The sequence below is a fragment of the Nannospalax galili genome, unplaced genomic scaffold, assembly GCF_000622305.1.
Source record: "Nannospalax galili isolate Female #2095 unplaced genomic scaffold, S.galili_v1.0 scaffold1282, whole genome shotgun sequence".
NCBI lineage: Eukaryota > Metazoa > Chordata > Mammalia > Rodentia > Spalacidae > Nannospalax > Nannospalax galili.
In genome coordinates, this window is record NW_008348795.1 from 3,204,925 (window position 1) to 3,225,710 (window position 20,786).

Sequence of the window (20,786 nt, forward strand, 5' to 3'; positions counted from 1 at the left end):
GTAGGCAATATACTCATACACTTAAAATAAAAATAATAAATTACAATAGAATATATAGTTTCATCCATGAATTTTATAGTCTGTAAACTGATATTATTTCATAATCAGATGAGGATATAACTAAAAACAAAAGCTTGCTTTTAGTTCATTATAGAATCTTTTGCATTCTGTGAAAATAAGATATATTTCATAGTCTCTTGAACCATAGGTAAGTTTTCTTTTTCTTTATTTTAGAAAGGATTAAGATATTTAGGAACACCATTAATATCTAAACCGAAAATTATCTCATAATTTCTGAACCTGAAAACAACACCATTTTCAGATCATAGGAGTGCACTAATCAAATGTATTTGTCACAAAATTTAAGATTGGGGTGTTATTTGTAGTAAAAGATGAAGACACCTGTTCAAACTGCATTTTTGTCTTATTAATAGTATATCTTAATATATCTTAAGATAAAATAGACATAAGATCTCTAAGGTGCATGGTAATATAGCATTAGAGACTGGAGAATTCTGTGACTATTTTATTTAAAATCAATAAATCGTATTAAATTTGGTTTGTTCCTTTTATTGTTATTTCATCCCACAGTGCTATGTTATGACTCACAGTTTTCTAATACTGTTTTGTGAAAAGGAGAAAAGTTGTGTATGGTTTATTGTTCTTATATGTCTTCTATTGGCACTATGTTGCTTCAGCCCATACCTACTAACATGTCTACATTATAATATTTCTGAATCACAATCTGGACTGAGATAGTCATCCATTTTATAGTACAGAACATACATAGACAAATGTTGTCCTTCTCTTTAATAGTCATGCAGGAAATAATAACCATGCTCCCAGGTATAGTTTACATTTACTGGTTATAAAAGGCCCCTGTTAAAGACCTAGTGTCTACCTTCCCAAGAATGCAGAGGGAGTGGAATCATTACCTTGAAGGGCATTGCAGAGGAGTAAGTCCACTGGAAAGATATCCTCAAATTGAGTAATGGCTTCTGGTCTTTTCCTCTCTTTCCAGAAGACCACTGGGAGGCGTGGTTGCCCTCCTTCATCACTGAGGGTCTTGGGGAAGGAACTGAGCCTGTGAACACCTTCACTTCCTTAGCCAATCCATCTGTCCAAGGAAGCACACCTTAAAACTAGTCCACTGTCACAGCAAGCCAATGAAATTCTCAGAGATCACTGTTTATTCTCTTTCTCCCAATGAAATATTTACTTTTATCCATGAATAATTTCATAGACAAGATTTAATAGAAAAGAGTTTATGAACTGTGTACACCAGGAACTTCTTTCAACAGAAAATAAAATGCATTCAGGAAAATTATTAATGGTCACGAGAAGAGATGTATTCTAGAATTACTGTACCAAAAGTTAAAACAGGAACAGTGTAGCATTGCACTTCTATCTAGGAAAATGATGATGTCTTATAATATTAAGTCCCAGAGAGTAAACTCCTAAGGATTCTCAACTTCCACTGCAGAGTTCAACCTGAAACAGCTAATCTGGAACACAGAAGTTGGTCATATAGCTAAGGAAGCATATAACCTACTGTTCATTCATCCCAAACACACAACAGAGAAAGTCATGCACAGTATGAAAATATGCATATGATTAATCACAGTGTTCATCATCTTGTCAAGTAGATTGACTCAAGCTAGGACTTCTTCTAGGGAAATGTGTAAGTGAATACACATGGCTAGTCAGAGCTGTGAACTGGAAGAGCAGCAGCGTGCACTGAAGTGGTAAGAAGTGGGAGATGCTAACTATACTGCGTTAATCTATGGTGTGTACTCATGTACTGAAATGTCCACTGTCCCTCACTAATACTACATGTCAGTCTAAAGCTTCTATATACCAATAACAAGCAGTCAGAGAAAGATCACAGAAATATTCCCATTAAGCCTAGGGATAAATCTAAACAAAGACATTAAAGATCTCTACAGTCAAAACATAAATCTTTGAATAAAGGGATTGAGGTAGACACAGATGAAAAGAGCTCTTATGATCATGGATTGGTAGAATTAATGTAGTGAAAATAACCATACCTCCCCCAAATTTACAGATTCAATGCAAGTCCAATAAAAGTCCTCATGACATTCTTTACATAAATAGAAAAAAATACCCCAAAATTTGTCTGGAATCAAAAAAGACCTCCAGACAGCCAAAAAAACAAAAAATCCTGAACACAATGAGCAATACTGAGGGGTAATTTGATCTCAGATTTTAGACTATATTGCAGTTGTAGTCATATAAACAGCATGATAGTGCATGTAGGTCAATAAAAAAATAGACAACACAAATATGACAGCCACCTGGTATTTCACAAAGATTCTAAGAACACACACTGGACAAAAGACAACATCTTCAATAAATGGTGCTGTGAAAAAATGGATTTCCACGTGTAAAAGAGTGAAATTTGACCCTTATCTTTTGCCCTGCACAAAAGTCAACTCCAAATGGACCAAAGACTTCAATGTGAAGCCTGAAACTCTGAAACGGCTGTACCCTACAAGAGGTAGGTGCAGGAAAAGGCTTTCTAAATTGCATTTAAATCACTCACTCACTAATTAAGGTCAGCATTTGAAAAATGGGACCTCATTATACTACAAAAGCTTCTATACAACAAAGGAAACAACCAATCAAGTTTAGAGGAAGCCTACAGAATTGAAAAAAAATTTACCAGCTGTACATCTGCTATCAGGTTAGTATCAATAATATAAAAAGAACTCAAAGCAAAGAACCAAGAAAACAAATAACTCAATTAAAAATGGGCTCTGGATATGAACAGAGAGTTCTCAAAAGAAGAAATAATAATTGCTAATAAATACTTTAAAATGTGTTCAACAGCCTAAGTAATTAAGGAAATGTAAATTGAAACTAGTTTTAAGATTTCATCTTATCCTAGTCACAATGCCATTGAGCGACCAAGAGAAGAATTACAAAATATGATGTCAAGAATGTGGGGAAAGGGGAGCACTTTTCCTTGCTGGTGGGATTGCAAATTGATGGAATCACTATGGAAATCAGTATAGGGAAATCGTAAAAAAGTAAAAATAGATCTGCCATATGATCTGATTATACAACTCCAGGTCATATACCCAGGACTCGATATTTTACTACAGAGATGCTACTCAGCCATGTTTGCTGCTGCTCTTTACTCAATAGATAATGGAAGCACACTAAATGCCCCGCAGCTGGTGAATGGATAATGGCAATGTGCTACATTTAAACAATGGAGTTCTACTCAGAGGTAAAGAAAAAATAAATCATGAAAATTTCCTATAAATGGATGGAACTAGAAACTGTTATGCTAAGTGAAGTAATACAGACTCAGAAAAACAAACGACTAATGTTCTCTCTCATTTTACATCTTAGCTCAAGTCCTTGGATGGAATTATATATCTTAATGTGACCGCAAGTTACTCATGTGACTTGACAAAAGCAGTAACAGACTGCAAAAGACATGTGCTAGCTTAAGGCATACAAAAGACGTGTGCTAGCTCAAGGCAAACAAAAGATATGTGCTAGCTCAGGGCATACAAAAGACATGTGCTAGCTCATGGCATACAAAAGACATGTGCTTGCTCAAGGCATACAAAGCCCTAGCATAGAGGTGAGGAGGTGGGGAAGAAGCCAAATTATTAATGGAGGAAGTATTGACAATCAGTAACTGCTGTGAGAGGAAGAATTGATTTTCATAAAGGTGTAGCACTAAATAGGTTAATCAGGGTTCAGTGTGTGGATCCACACTGAAGGACATCTGGGATAAAATTTGATTTGATAGGTCTTTATGTATGTGACAAAGGACATAAAATTTGGTGGGGTGCAGGGTATAAGAGGGGTGCAGATGGGGGAGTCTAAGTATGTTCAAAATCCATTTTATGAAGTTCACAAAAATTCAATTAAAATTGATTAATAAATAACAATAAAGAATATAAAAGCTATGGTAAAAAAAGCAAAGAGCAGAAAATATGGTGAAGTTTTTACATTTATTGTACACTTATCAGAACACATGTGCAGATGACAGAGAACAACTCAGAGGATTCAGTTCTCCTCTTTCTTCTTATGGGTCTCAGGCATCAAACACAGATCATCACTTTTGTCAGAATATCCTTTTACCGACTGAGCCAATGCTCCAGTCCAAAAATGAAAGTTGAAGTTCAAAAGCATACTACAAGTTAGACACCAACAAAGGACAGCATCTATTCATGAACACATGCACACCTACATATAGATAATTAGATTGGAAGAACAATTACAAGTAAAATAATATATTTGCCTATGAAGGAGAAATGGTGTTAGGGATGTTGTTGAAATACAAGCATTTAAATTAAATGTATAAATCAAATGTTTTTCAAAGAGTAGTGCTATGTATGCTATTCACTAAGTTTAATGAAATGCAGTGGTTTGAGAATTAAAAACAAAGGCTAATTATATTCTGGAGAAATTAATGCTAAATTACTTCATATAAAAGGTATAATTTCTGGTACTAATTCAAAAAAATGTTCCATGTGGTTTTATATAAAAAAACCTTGTGTAGAAAATATAAACATCATAATAGTTATATAATACAATGATAGTAGAGAAAATGTAAATATTTTTAAATGTTTATTTAATACTCTCAAAACTGTTTTAGACAAATAGTTACAAAGCTTAAAAAGGACTAAGAATGCTGACAGGCAGATTTGTATCAACTCATGGATTTAAGTCACGTGCTATGAAATTATTATTTTCTGTGCATATATATAAAATTATTTACCATAAAAGATTCATATGGTTTGTCTTTTTGTTAACAATGAAATTTCACTTTCCTGTCACAAATTCAATGTAAAAGAAAAACATTTGACTTCTAAGATATTTGAATAATATTCTACTATATTCTAGTGGATATTTGAACTAAGACTAAAACTGCACATTTCTATTTTCAAGTTTAAGAACAATTAAGAATAACATTTAGGGGTTGGGGTGGTGGCTCTGTGTCTAAGAGCACTGACTGCTCTTGCAGAAGACCCAAGTTCAATTCCCACACCCACATGGCAGGTAACAACTGTCCTAGCAGTCCAGTTCCAGGAGATCTGATACCCTCTTCTGACTTCCGTGGGCATTGTACAACATGGGTGTACCTACCTACATGCAGGCAATACACTCATACACATTTTTTTAAAAAAAGGAAAGAAAAAAAGAAAAAGAAGAACATTTAGAACATAGAACTCTGAATGATTCTTCTGTGACATCATACGAGGCCATCAATGGCATATGTGTAGTTCTGTTTGGTTTTAGAAAACTGTCTTTTCTGATCTTAGGTTCATATGAGAGAGAATATTTCCTTGTGAATAATTCATGTCATAAACAGAATTACAACAATAATAAAGTAGATGCTACCATCACTGTGAAGTCAGTGTAGTTTCAAATACATACATTGCAAAGAAAAAAGTGATACTTCTGCTACTCGGAGAATTTATAGCAATTCAATAACCTTAAATTATCTCATAATCAACTCAAAATGTTACCATAAAGCTTTCTTCTATTTTTATTTTCTTTGAAAGTATACATGTTAGTGACTCATTGGAATATAAATAATTTTTCTATGAAATCAGGTGCATTTTTTCTACAAAATAAGACTGAGTTTATCCAGGCACCTCCATAATACAGAGTTTATTATTTTCCAAAATATTAGTAAAACATTCAGTATTTAAAATTATCACTTCAACTGTGAGCTACAGTCCAACAACTACCTTGTGATTGTTATTAGTTTTTTTTAGTGAGAAAAAAACTGCTTGCGTCCAATTAGAATTATATATTTTTTTCTCTCCCTCTGAACTAGGCTCTAATGACCATATGGTGGTAAATGAACTACAGCTCACCAACATTTCTGGATCAAGGTGCTCAATTCCACAGATTTCAACCCTATAACCATTGAAGGGATATAAAAATTTTGTTAATAATTCGATGCTACTCATTATTACAATCTGATGATACAAAACTATATATTCAGTAGAAGCCTGTGAATTGATATGTTTTCTCTTTTTTGTTTTGTTTATTTGAGAGGGGGGTTTTAGGTCAAAACCTGATGACTAAAGACCAGAGGAAAGGAAAATTTCTGGTTTATTACTTATTATCTATCACCCACTGCATCTGAAGTCTGGACAAAAGAGATTATTAGTGGAACCTCCACTTCTCCTTGATGAATTAAATGGAATAGCTTGTGCCAGTTCATATTTATATGTCCCAGCAACTGAATTTAATTTATTTAATCTAAATGACTTCAAATGACTTCAATTGTCCCTCAATACATTCAATAAATTTGGAAAGATAAGTATGCTTCTTGCCCTCAAATAAAAGATGGGGTTTGGTTTAGTCAACATTTATCATTAGTGATTATATAACAGTACTTTTGATATACTTAAGAGTCCATGAAGCTGTTTTTCTTTAACTGGTTTGATAAACAAAGAAATTTAGGATTGAACAATTTATAGATATGTATACAGATTCAGAGAACCTAATTATAATATGTAACTATTCAAGTAAATGTTTGAATTATTACTGAACGTTTCACCTCCATCAACACTAATCTCAACCCATTACAACATATAAATGAAGAATATAATATTTCTGATATTACAGAATTTCTGAATTACAGAAATCTTATTGCAAGTATGTGTGACCAAAAAATGTGTTACTGAACTTCTCAGTGCATTATTTTTTGTTCTTTGAAATTTTATTGTAGGTCAGTTTATAATCTCCATGATTTTTTCCATACACTTTATGTCAATTTCTCTGGTATCATTCAATACAATGTTTGTTGTAAAATGTCGACATTAGTCATGAGTCAGTTTTTCCAAAAGTTATAAGGAGAGGTTTAAAAATCTTTTATTTCTTCTTGATTATGTGTCACATCTATTTTACAGGATTAATTAATTCCATTCATCATTTACATTGGTCCTCCAGCTCACTCCTTAGGTCAATTATTATAACTTCCAGGTGGCAGCAACCAGTTGATGAAGACTTGTTATAGGTATCTACGTGTCTGCAAGTTACAGTTTGATAATTCTGAAATCTCTGCAAAATTAATTGAAACTGTCCAACTGATCTTCAACAAATTCTTTTCAATAATTTCCTTTTAAAGTGTTTCATTAATGTGCAATTCACTCTAATAGAAACTAATTAATCCCATGTTTTCTTATCTTAATCCTTTTTTTGATTCAGGAGAAATCTGCCTGAAAATTTATTTTCTTTCAAATTCTGAAGATTTTTTCTTAACATTCTAATGTGATTTGTTTATGACAAACTTTCACAAGTCTTAATTGTTGAATTTCATACTTGATTAAGTCTTGTAAATTAGCATCACTTAATTGCTGAGCTTTCAATATATATAACATGAGTAAGTGTGAAACTCTGTTATATCATATGTCAAAATTTTATATGAGAAATAAGATAGTTTTTTTAACTTGCTTTTGTTTTTCTTTTCTTTTTTTAAAACTTTTATCAAGAATTTATTTTTGCCCTGTTCTGACTTTTTTATGGTTCCTTGTCTAGAACTTGTAATGCTAATTATTCTTGCCTTTACTTCTCCTTCATATCTCCTATTCACCAGTGAAGGATTTTCATTTCTCACTACAGATAAGAGTTATGCAAATTGAGAGTCTTTTAGATAGAATCACTGATGGGGATGCCCCAGTTGCCTCACCGTGCGTCCCTGTTCAGCATGGAAGAAGCCAGAGCCATCTGCATCCCAATTCCCTATTGGTAATTTGGGTAACCCCTTCAGAGGATGGTGTGATAAGAAAACGAGGTAGGAACTGGCTAGGCAATTAGAGTAAAAAAAAGACCCCACAGAGAAGCTGCCAGTTTCTTGGCTAAAAGTCCAAATGTCCTTGGGCCTTTTAGCAATATATTCTTTTCCGAAGGCCAAAAAATGTCAGAAGTATTTGGGAGCTCTTATTTAATCCCTAAAAGATTTTAGGGTTACCTCTTCAGAGGGGGGACTGTTAGAGTAGCAAAAGCCCCCATTAAAAAAAGGAAAGAAAGAGAGAAATAAAATAGTTTTAATCACAGGGCATAAGTCTAACCAATTCAACTAACTGAAATTGATTACAGGGCACAGTCCTCAAACATACTTTGTACTTCTGATGCTTAATAAGATCCCACATTTCTGTGAATGACAAACTAAGATTTTATATGCTTTCTGAACAGTATAGGTGTACAGGGGAAACCCACATTTTAGGCCACATGTTCTCATCAGCAAAAATTGAACTCTGCTTAGAGAATTTTACTTATTTTTTTGTTGTATGTATATGAGCATATTTTCTCATATATGTATACCTCTTGCATGCAATGCCTATGGAGGCCAGAAGAGGGCAATGGAGCCCCTGGAATGGAGTTAATGATAGTCAATAGCTGCCATGTGGCTGCTGGGAACCAAACCCAGGTCCTCTGGGAAAGTAGCCAGTGCCCTTAACCCCTGAGCCATCTCTCCAGCCATTGAATCCCAATTTTAATAACCACTTAATTATATATTTAAGACAGACCTTTTATTCATCATCTAAAGTTTGAATGCATATACTTCATGTCAAATTTTCTCTGCTTTATTAATCACCTGACATTAAAATACAAAAATTTTCCATTTACTGTAATCACACTGCATTTTAGGTAAGTTATGATATTTCATATCATTACTTGGTCTTTTCCTAACTTTCATCATCTTCAAAATCAATGTGTCAATCTTCCATGTACTCATTCAATCACTAACAAATGTTGAAAAGATAAGTCCCAGGGTAAGACAGACTCTAACTTACATGATTTTTACCCAACACATTGGAATGTGTTTCTTCAACTCATTGAAAATCATGATTCAGTCAGGCGTGGTGGTGTATACCTTTAGTCCCAGCACTCAAGAGGCAAAGGCAGGTAGCATTCTATAAGATCAAGGCCAGCCTGGTCTACATAGGGAGCTCCAGGCCAGGTGAGGCTAGAAGGACACCTTGTGTCAAAAATCTATGATACGTCCTCCACGTCAGTACTCTGTACATAAGAAATCATGAAAAATCTTATAAAATTATCAACTCAGAGTTTGTACCATTTCCCCAAAACTGAGTATTCAACTCAAAAACAATCTGATCTCTATTTTTAAGTACTCACAAAAGTTTTATATAATAACATTTTCAAAATTAAAATCGAGATCGGTAAACTTTTCTTCTTGATATGTGAATATTGAGTTCTAGTCCCTATTTTGTAAGTATATAGAAATTTTTTAACAGGTACTAAAAGAAACCATTGTGAATGAAAAATGTCTGACCTACTGATTCTTTTATAGTACTTGAACAATAGAGACTTGAAATTTATACTTGATTTCATTCTGTCCTCATTATGGAAATAAAGATGCCATATGAATACATACTGAGAGTACCTTATAATATAGTTTCATACTCTTATTTCAAACCAAAAATTATTTTTAAGGAGTAAAATATTAAATACATCAAAGCAGGTCTCTGTGATATTGAATATTGATTGCCAAATTGCCATGATCTACAATCACTGGAATGATAAGCTTCTGCATACTTGAGAGAGGCTAATTAGATTAGGTCACTTGAGGTAGAAAAACATCCTCTACAATGTGGGTAGTGTCATTCCATGGATTGAGTCCTGGAATAGATACAAAAGAAAGTGGAAGATGAGCAAAACACTCACCTCTCTCTTCTTCCAAAGTTAATGCAACATGACGAGCTACCTCACGCTCCTACCTCCTTGCTTTTCAGCCTAATGGATGCCACCCAAAGACTGTGAGACAAAATAACTCTTCCTTCCTTAAATTGCTTTTGTTGAGTATTTAATCACCTCAATAAGAAAAATAACTAAGACAATCTCAGAGTTTGATCAGCAAATAAACTGTACACAAGAAAAATAGCTGAGCAGCAATTAATGCAGATGATCATAATTGTTCAGAGTGCTGTGAATAAATAAAATAATTGCTCAGCTCTAAATTGGACATCTATAGCAACTTCCAATTCCCAAGGCTCAGAGAAGAAGAGGAAAGACTGTAAAAGCAAGAAGATGGATAGGATTGCTGTTAGACACTAACATCTGAATATGACATTACTACCACACACATGAACTCACAGAATTCATGGTTACCTATGCAAAACCTGAAACATACCCAGCCAGTCAAAGTTACAGACCGGATGTAGCAGGGGTACACCAAGCCCCACTTACATGAGGAGCTATTGGCAGATAATACTTTCTGTGGGAGGGAGAGTAATTTTTCTTTGAGAGTGTGCCATTGATGTCACTGGTGCTGTAGGATGTCCCAGAAACATATGTGTACCACAAATGAAAAGGTACTTCTCCATACAGAACTCATTTTTTGAATGAAAGGTGGGATAGACTGGAAGAATTTTGTTTCCCTGATACATGCCAAGTTCAGTTTTCTACATTTTTAGAGTGACAGTGAGTAGGTGTCAATTGAAGAGGTTCAATTGAAATTACACAGAATTATTAGCAAGGAATTCAAATCCGCATTGGTTAGAACCTGGTGCTCTCATTTCTAATCTGCCTCCAGTCCACCAAGGGTTCAGAAAATCAGTGGCTATTGACTGATCTCCTGATCCCCATATTTCATTATAATATGTTGATCCCGAAGCCATACAAAATCTTGAACACTAAGTGTCTAATGAATGATGAGAAAATCCATAGCAAAGAAAGGTTTTGGTGAGATATGTAATCCTGGCAGCTAGACCTTGGATGACAGCTCATTTGAAAATTTAGATATCTGATAGAAGATTTTAAATTTTACATTAATTTACTTTATTATTTTACTTATGCATTTTTCTATGTGTGCATCCATGTGTATGTGACAGCACACAATGGCATGTGTGGACCAGGTGTGAAGTCATTTCCCTCCTTCTACCCTTTAGGATTTGGGGACTAAACTCAGCTCCTCAGGCTTGGCCTCAGTGTCAGTGTTGGCAGCAAGTTCTCTTACATTCTGAGGCATTTTTCTGTCCTAGAAGATGCTTTTTATACAAACCAAATCTAAGAAGTGATGGATACTTCTGCTGTTTAATGTGTACTTAGTGGAACCAGTCCTGATGACGCATGCGTTGAAGCCCAGCACTTGGGAGGCAAAGGAAGGTAGATCCCTGGTCTGTATAGAGAATTCTAAGCTAGCTGGGGCTGAAGGGAGTCACCACTTCAAGAAAAAAAAAAGAATTGCATTCAGTCATTGAAACAAAACCTGGATTTCTAAGTACTTTACTGATTAATGAATTTAATCTGTCATAGTTTCAAGGTATTATATATGCATATACCTGAAATAAAAATGAATGGAGCTGTAAAATATTAACAGTAGTTTGAAATAATTTACATATTAAATTTTACAATTTTTCAATACCTTACATTTAATTTTCTTTATGTCCTAAAGAACTAATAAGGATGAGAAAGTCGGCCTATCATATACCCTCTATGGAAACCAATAAATAGTGAGAATTAACATGAAATAGAATTTATCTCAATATTAAAATTATGAAATAATTCTGCACAGATTAAACTATTGTAAGCATTACTATTACCCCAATATATCATGACCTAGTCTATTATGATTTCCTTATCTTCTCATCCAAGGGGAAGAACAGCTACACTGATGTTCATAAGAGATTTGCACTTGTTTATTTACAATTTCCTGATTTACAGATATTTTACTATCAAAAGCAATGAAATGTATAAAATGGTGGTTTAAATAAACAAATTAAATGGAAACTAGAGATATACCAAGAAAAATTTTACATTTTGAAGTCCCTCTTTGAAGATTTACACACACACACACACACACACACACACACACACACACACACACATAAAGAGACAATCTGCTTTTGTCTTGCTTGAAATAATGAGTTAAAGTCAAGTTCCAGCTTCTCCTTGCTTAATGTTTATGAATCTTTTCAGAAACAACCTCACGCCAAAGTAAAAATGTTTCCAGATGGATAGAGTCTATAAAATATCCATTTGGAAGAAAATAAAAGCCATCATCCTTCAGCACAGAGATGATTAAATTTTACTTTATACTACCTGTTTAGAAATAAACACAATTTAGAGTATAGATTCTAATGTGTCATTTCATTTCTAAACAAACACCATTTTTAAATTGTATGCTTTAAATGAAGACATCATAATATGGAATATAGTACTGGAGTTCTCAGGTTGTCATGGTTACTTGTCAACTCAAGTTTGTTTTTTATTTTTTTTAACTCACACATGCTGGCTGTCAGAGGTAGAACAGCAGAGCAAAATTCTGGGAGTCAACACTCACCTGAGAAAGCCAAAATAAAATTGTCACGCGATGGCACATGTACAGATCTTGGCAGAAGTTAGATATCCCACTCTTTGCCAGAATCCAGAAGTTTCCAGAATTGATGTAAAGTTGAGTTGACTATGATGCCAACATCCAATTAAAATCTCTCTTTCTAGTTCTTGGAGGGCTACCAGGTATTTTTCTTCCTGCATTAGAACTGCTTCCAATTGTTCCTTGAGCTCCATGACGAGAAAGACAGGTCCTTGGATAGGACTCCTATATTAAACCTCTGCCACATAGGTCTCAGGGACCATTCAGAAGACTGGGTAAGAAAGAATTTAAGAGCCAGGGCTGGTGGTTAGCACAAGGAAACAGAATTTTCCAGACAGCTGGGAAGTTATTCAATGAACTTACAACAACAGTGACAACATGCACATGACTCATGAAAGCTGAAACCAGACAAAAACCTAGCATTGAACTGGGGAAATGGGTAAAATGCCCCAGGCTTAGCTGAAAAATAATTGGCAGATGATTATTGCTCGGTGAGGGAGTGTTGATATTCTTTAAAAGAGTGACGCTACATAGGCTGATCAGGCTCCAGTGGATGAATTCATAGTGAGGAACATTTGGAGATATGAACTTGACTATATAGGCCTTAACAAATATGAACGAGTGCATGAAATCCAGTGGGGCCTATGAGATGGGTTCAGGTAGGGGAGGTAGTTGAAATATAATCAGGATGTATTTTATTAAATGCACAATTCAATTATATATATATATATATATTTGGAGTGATAAAAAGATGAATATCAAACACTCATCTAAAACAACTGAGTAGTTACTTAGCCATTCTTAGTTTTACTGGAATTATTGTTTTGTTTGCTCTATTTTGTGAACATATAATACCAAATGATGTGTGAAATTATGAATATGCATTCTAAATGTAATAGAAGAGATAGAAAAATAACAAGAAAAATCATCTATGTTGGCAGTTATCTTCATAATTCATATTTCATTTAAGAGAAAGTAGAGATAATGTCTTCCTAATTTTCCAATGCATTCTTTGGAAATAAGAATTGTAGGACAGCTATGGAGGCCCAAACCCTTAATCCCAGTATGCAGGAAGCAGAGGCAGGTGGAACTCTGTGAGATAGAAGCCAGCCTGGTCTACATAGTGAGTTCCAGGCAAGCTGACAGGAACACCCTATCTCAAAAAGAACAAAAATAAAATAAAACAATAAAGTAAAATGGAATATTAAGAATTCTAAACTAATTATCAAAAGTTTAAAGGCATTTATATAAATCAAAAACAAAAAAACAAATATATAACAAATTGAAATACTGTATAGTAATTAAGTGTGTACTTCATTATCACTATTAAAACTCTAAATATGCCTATAAATAATTTCTAATCTGTGCTCTGAAAATTATATTAGCTATCTAAAGAAAGATTCATAAACTTAGGTGAACCTCATTCTCAACATATTATAATTTATCTTCATATTATTCTTTTAACCTTTTAACTGTGAGATTGAATTTACTTATTTCATAAAATTTTCATTTATAAAAAACATTCGTCAAACAGGCTTGAAATATTTCCTGAGAACAGTCTACCCAAAAGTCTGAAGCAAGTATACATCAGGTAGAGAATTTAGATACTTTCTTTCTACCCAAGGCTGAACTTTAATTGATTTAATTTTTCTATGAACATAAGTAAATCTCTTTTATAGAACTATTCTCGTGTGTGTATTACATGTTCAGCAAATAATAAAATTGTAAAAACCTGTATATAATATTGCGATTCAGACAATGACCATTTCAAAATCTGTGCAGAAAATGGCACCAGGCAAGACAGGCAATAAGGATTTCTCCTAAGGGAATATATTTTCCAAATGAAGTTACTTCACCAACTAAAACTGGACAGTAATACCCAACTGCTGAAGACATACAGACCTGAGTTTCAGAACAAACAAGGAGAAATCAAGCTGGTACTGACCTTTAAGGGTCATCACTGCTGGCTAGTTTCCAGTGTACTAGAAGATTCTATGCATGCTACTGACAGAGAAAAGTAATTATCAAACTTACCCAGATATGCTGCAATAGTGGCAAAAAATATTATGGGAATAACCAATGTATTTAAGGCAAGCTTCACAACAGAGTCTTTAACTGATACTGATACCAGGGCAAGAACCTGTCCCTAGAAAAATACAGGTCAAAGGAGAGAATGTACCACTCTACTAAATAGAAAACTGGCTAACAAAGACATGTTTTTATAACCTTAGATTAGAAAATCCCTCAACTTTGACGAGTAAAGTTTCTTCTGCAGCAGGTGGAGATTAACACAGATACCTACAAATGGTCAAAGTGCAGAAAGTCAGTGACAACAGAGTGCTCATACATGTATACTGTACCTTCTCCTCTGAAGGTTTGGGGATCATTGTGAAAGCGAAGCAGAAAGATTGTAAGAGGCAGAGGTGGTAGATGAATACAAGAAAGCTGTGTTGCCTGGACACTAAAAGTTAATTACACATATCAACTTACGGTGCTTATGATAGCATGGACAAGACCTGTATAATCCCAAGTCAGATAGGGGCCTAGCATGGATGGGGGAGGTGGGCAGGAAGCCTCAGACCTTCTGAGCATCTGTTGGCAACTGAAAGACGCTGGGAGAGGTAGAATCAGTTTTCCTCACTAGTAAGATGCCTGATAGGTTGATCAGACTCCCAGATATGGACTCAAACCCATGAGTAATTGAGAGGCACAGACTGGAATTGATAGGTCTTTAAAACAAATAGATGAATAAATAAATAAATATGATAGATAATAATGTAGGTCATGACTGGGGAGAATAATGTGAAGAGGTCACAGAGGGGAAAGGAGTCTGAATGTAACCAAAATACATTGTATGAAATTATAATATTAATTGAAAAATTATATATGTAAAAATAAAAATAATAAAAAGTGCAGATTATCATTCATTTGAGTTGATAAAGGTGAACTGTTTTGTTTAAAAGCCATCACTGGAAACACATTTTTCAAAATTGTCAAAAGATTAAAAAAAAAGCAAGTTTAAGGAAGAATATACAAAATATTTTATAGCTTAGAATGCAAGTGTGGATTTATTATTTTTTAAAACAGTTTATTACATTTATTTAATTATTAATACGGTGTGTGTATGCAGAAGCACAGGTGAGTGTGGGTGTGGATATGACACGGCACCCAGGTAGAGATCAGAGGACCCCTTTTCCTGGTGAGCCATATCACCTTACAATTGCCAAGTTTATAAAATGGAAAAATGTAAGCAAATAACTTCTATAGTATTTTAAAAGTGTATGAGAGATGGTTCATAGGCATGTTTATTTATTCTTTAATCTATATTATTTATTTATTTATTTATTTATTTATTATTTATATGAACTTAGTGAATGAATCTAGGGCCTCACACATGCTACGCAAGTAATCTACCACTGAGCTAAGTTTAATCTGGGAATTTTTTTTTTCCAGAAGGTAAAATGTGTTCTGAAATCTTATGTAAAGTACTTTACTTCTATGTTTGCATACATGTATGTTACATATATAATGCATTTGTTTAATGTGTAATGTGAACTAACTGATGATATTGAGAAACTCAAATAATAAGATAGACATGTGAATATCTTCAGATCCCCTCTGTGCACTCTGTAATACTTCACTCCTCACAATGCCAAATACATTTTCTTCTAATCATTCTTTGCCCTCACTCCTCATGGCATCTCGATGGTCTTGTACTGGGAGAATTTTCCTTATTCATTTGAACATGCTGGCCAACAAAGGAAAGCTACTTGGGAAAACGTTGTTTGAAAGGAGGTAAGAAACTGTAAATAGTATGTATAGTTAACATATAGCAGGAGAGTTATTTTAGACACAGTACAGAAATCCTAAGAATAACACCTACCAGGGTCATAACTTGAATCTTAAAAGAGGAACTCTTAAACAATGAGAACCATTATAATAATTAAAAAATACTCATTCAATAATGTTCCAAAAGTTCTATCAATCTTACAGTTTAAACTAAGGTAAGACTTATTTTTCTACAAATATTAGTTGTCCTTTTTCTAACTTTTTAAAAGATGTATTATTCCCTTGTGTACACCAGGGAGTTATTTTGGCAAATACTGTGACATGTACACTCCTAAAACTTTCACATTTTAGAACAATTTGTTGCACTGAGGTTGTGCACATGGGAAAGCCTTTCAAAACACAAGGCTAATGGCAGGGTGACATCATTCAAATTGAGCATGTTACATTTTTTGCTACAATTCATTTGTGTTTCTTACCCCAGTAAAAAATAGTTATTTTTTAGTCAGTCAAAACACTTTCACTTGGCTTTTTTGTTTCCTTTCCTTAAAATTTTAAAAGGTATTATATGGTATAGTTTTAAAGTTGTATGTGTCTACATAAATTGCAACATATAAGACTATTTGCAAATGTAGTGCCAAGATTTCTTATTGAAAATATAGTCTACTTGATCATATATATCAGCTATTGAAATAAAATAACTTGGAAGTCTGTGTACTTTTTATTTTATTTTTTAATTACCTTCCATAACTTGAAGGTAAGATCCTATTGCTGAAAAAAGGACATACTTCTGACACAGGACTTGGAGCAATGGACCTGGAACTGACCTGAAAGTATTCTTCTTAAAGACTAGCTCTCACAGATCTAGGTGACACTATGCAAGCTACTAAGAGATAAAAGCAATCAATGGTCCAACCCAGATCTAAAGCTTAATAACCACAATTACTGGCACAGCAAACTATCTCTATTGGTGCAGTCATGGCACTTTTATCTAGGGGGCAATCAACAGCTATTTAATTGAATTATAACCCTCTCAATGGGAAGGAACTCATGGGTGGCACTATTAATAGAGCCAAATACAAATGGCTGGAGAGGTAATAGAGCCTAGAGAAAACCATTTCTCTAGCATAGCTCTAGACCGATGAAATTTCTTTCTGTATGCTAAATATGAATCCTCATATTTATAGACAAGTATACAGTATACCACAAGTCAAAGAAGCTTCTTTTAGCAACAGCTGGAGGATATTATCAAATTCCATGACTGGTCACACACAGAAAATATATATCTGAAAGATGTTCAGCCTTAAGTGAAACATCTACATTGGAACCTCTACACCTAGACTCATGAAGCAAAGCAGAACAGGGAGTGGAAAGAGTATTAGTGCATCCCTCATCTCTCACCAGTGAAGCTTCTTCATACAATAGAGTATGATACACACATAAGGTAACAACTCGGTAAGTTTTAGAGAACAGAAGACTGTAGAGTGTGTGTCCCTGGATAGGACTCCCATATCAAAACTCACCCACCCATCGCTCAGGGAACATTGTGGAAGAGTGGGGGGAAATAGTGTAAGAGCCAGGGTTGGTGCATGAACATAAAGAAACAGGCTTTCAGACCACTGCGAACTTGCTCATATGAACTTGCAATAGTGGTGACATCATGCCCAAGACCCTTACCGACTCAATCAGAAAGAAACTCAACACTGAACAAGAGAGATGAGGATCTGTCCCTAACACTAGCCAAGGAACTATTGGTAGCTGATTACTGCTAGGAGAGGGAGAATAAATCCTTTAGGGTATGACTCTAGATAGATTACAAGACTTCAGTGTATGAACTTGCACTGAACAATTTCTGGGTACAAATGCTTGACCAAATAGGACTTAACATGGATAACAGAATGAATGAAATCTGGTGCAGGGAGATATGATGGGGGGGGTGCAAATGGGAGAGGGGATCTGAATTTGACTAAGATCTGCTATATAAAATGCACACTCAATAAAATATTTAAAAAGTAAATAATTTTTATTTATTTTTGTGTAATTTTTATTGAATTTGTATGAATTTAATAAAATCATAGTAATCATCATTAGACACCCCCCTCCATTTGCAAGCTCTCATGTACTCTCCCACCTGATTTCAAACATTCTGTCATTCATGTTAAGGAGTGCAGAGTCAAGTTAGCTGATCTTACCCCAGTCAGACTGGCTAAGATCAAGGAAACAAATGATACCACATGTTGGAGAAGATGTGGGGAAAGGGAAACTCTCATCCACTAGTGGTGGGGCTTCAAACTGGTTCAACCCCTATGGAAAGCAGTGTGGAGAACTCTTAAAGAACTACAAATGAACCTACCATTTGACCCACTTATACCACTCCTTGGCATATACCCAAAGAACTCATCCTATTGCAGAGACACTTGTACATCATGTTTGTTACTACTCTTTTCACAATAGCTAAGAGATGGATGCAACCTAAGTGTCCCTGAACCGATGAGTGAATAATGAAAATGTGGTTCATTTATACGGTGGAGTTTTACTCAGCAGTAAAGAAAGATGAAATCATGAAATTTGCAGGTAAATGGATGGAACTAGAAACTATTATACTAAGTGAAGTAACATAGACTCAGAAAAAAAATCGATGCATGTTCTCCCTCATATGTGGATCCTAGAACCAAATCCTGATAAGTGAGTATGTATCCAGACATAACTACAGGAACCAGGATAATGGAAAGGAAACAGGGAGGTAAAGGAAAAGATAGAAACTGAAAGAAAAGAACAGTAGGAAACAGACCTCAATAAGGGACATATGGATAAAAATCGGGTTAGTTTAAGGGAGGGGGGAGGGAAGGGTATATAAGGAATTTGGGGATAAAGGTAAAGAAGGAGCACAAGAGAGGTAGGACCATAGGAGAAGGGTATTGGTAAGAGAGAAAGGGGGGAAATGGGGGCACCTTAAGTGGGCAAACCATAATGGAGGGGTGAGATAACGTGAGAGATAAATAATGTCTAGCTAGTTTTGAGAACCAGGGAAAGCCATATTGCTCCTACACCCTACTGACAAATTATACATGACAGATCAAGAAATATATGTCTAGGTAAGGTTTATCTGAGAACAACTGGTCTTTGCCCAAGATTTATCTACATGACACAGTAATTAAAAATACAAGACTGGTGGGACTAACCTTCTTGGGTGTTTAACAGACATACTTTAGACATACTTTATAATAATTTAGTCAGAGGGACATAAAGGACACTTTTTGATCTTTGTCCTCCTAGGTCGACTAGTTCCAGGGAACTATGAACATTTCTCAAAATGTCCTATAATGGTGATGGGTCACCTGTCCTCTTGATCAAGGAGGCTGAGGAGACACCACCAGGTGGACTTGAACCAGTGTTCATTCTATAAAGAGGAGGGTCAACACAGAGGAATCATTTCCTCATGCTTTCAAACGAAGCCAACCATGGTTGAGGAGGACCTTTGACTTATCTTCACATAGGCGGAACTGGTAAAAGAAAGGGGCCAGGGGCTCCTCCCAAGCCCATGTGACCCCTGAGGAACAGATCCTCAAGCGACCTTAAGAGTAAAAATGAATCAGTTTAACTGGTCCAACTGTATGGCTTTAAACACACAAAAGGAAAGTATAACCAAAGATTAAATGGGCCAACATAATTTCATAAGAGTCCATATGTATAGCTAAAGGTTACATAAGAAGAAACAATGCCAGACAAGCAATACCTTCTTTTGAGTTGTTGGCCAGGATGGCCAAGGGGATTCCCAGATAGTAACCCAGCACAGAACTGCAAAATGAACAGCAGACCCCAATCCTATCCAAAGCAATATAGACAACTGATTACCACTAGATGAGGAAAAGCTGACCCTCCTAAAACAAAGACCTCTAGATAGGCTGACTAGATTCATCAGAAGAGCAAGTAGTGGAGAATGGCTGGGGGTGCCGAAAACACAGCAGACAGTAGCAGGGATATCAGAGTATAAGGGCTCTAGTCGGGGGAGGGAGGCTATGAGAGGGTGCTACCTGGGAAGTGGGTGTATTAATAAATAAATAAAAGAAAAAATAATAATTCTTCAAAGCATAAAAAATTGCTCCTTAATAATTAGTAGGTGTGAAAATTGTTACCAGTGAAATCTACCTGAGGACTTTGTATTCATGCTCAGATGCCGAGGAGCTCAGAAAGTAACCAAATGTGACCAGTAATAATCAGATATATAGAGATTATAAACATATGTGCATCTTAGTGTCAATTGTATTAAAATTGAATTTTTCTTTATGAAACTGTATTTTAATAATGAAATGGAGATCTTTTTTAAAGTTTAAAACCTCATTTAATTTTATGTCTTAGGGTTTATAATGAGTACAATATTGTATAACTATTAATTCAACTGTAAACCTAAAAATTTACAGCCACTTTTGAAAGAGATGTATCTTTGCTCTGGAAATTGTTATTGAATATGTTAAAGCTGTAATGAAATGCAATTAAATGCTTTTTCTAAGTATATTGTTATTAAATAAATAATTTTAAAATAAAGAAAATGATTCTAGATAGTCTGAGTACTCTTTTAAAAAAGCAATCCAATCTAACATTCCTAAAAAATTCTAGAGACATTAGATAATTTTTAGAATACAGACAATCATACTTTTAA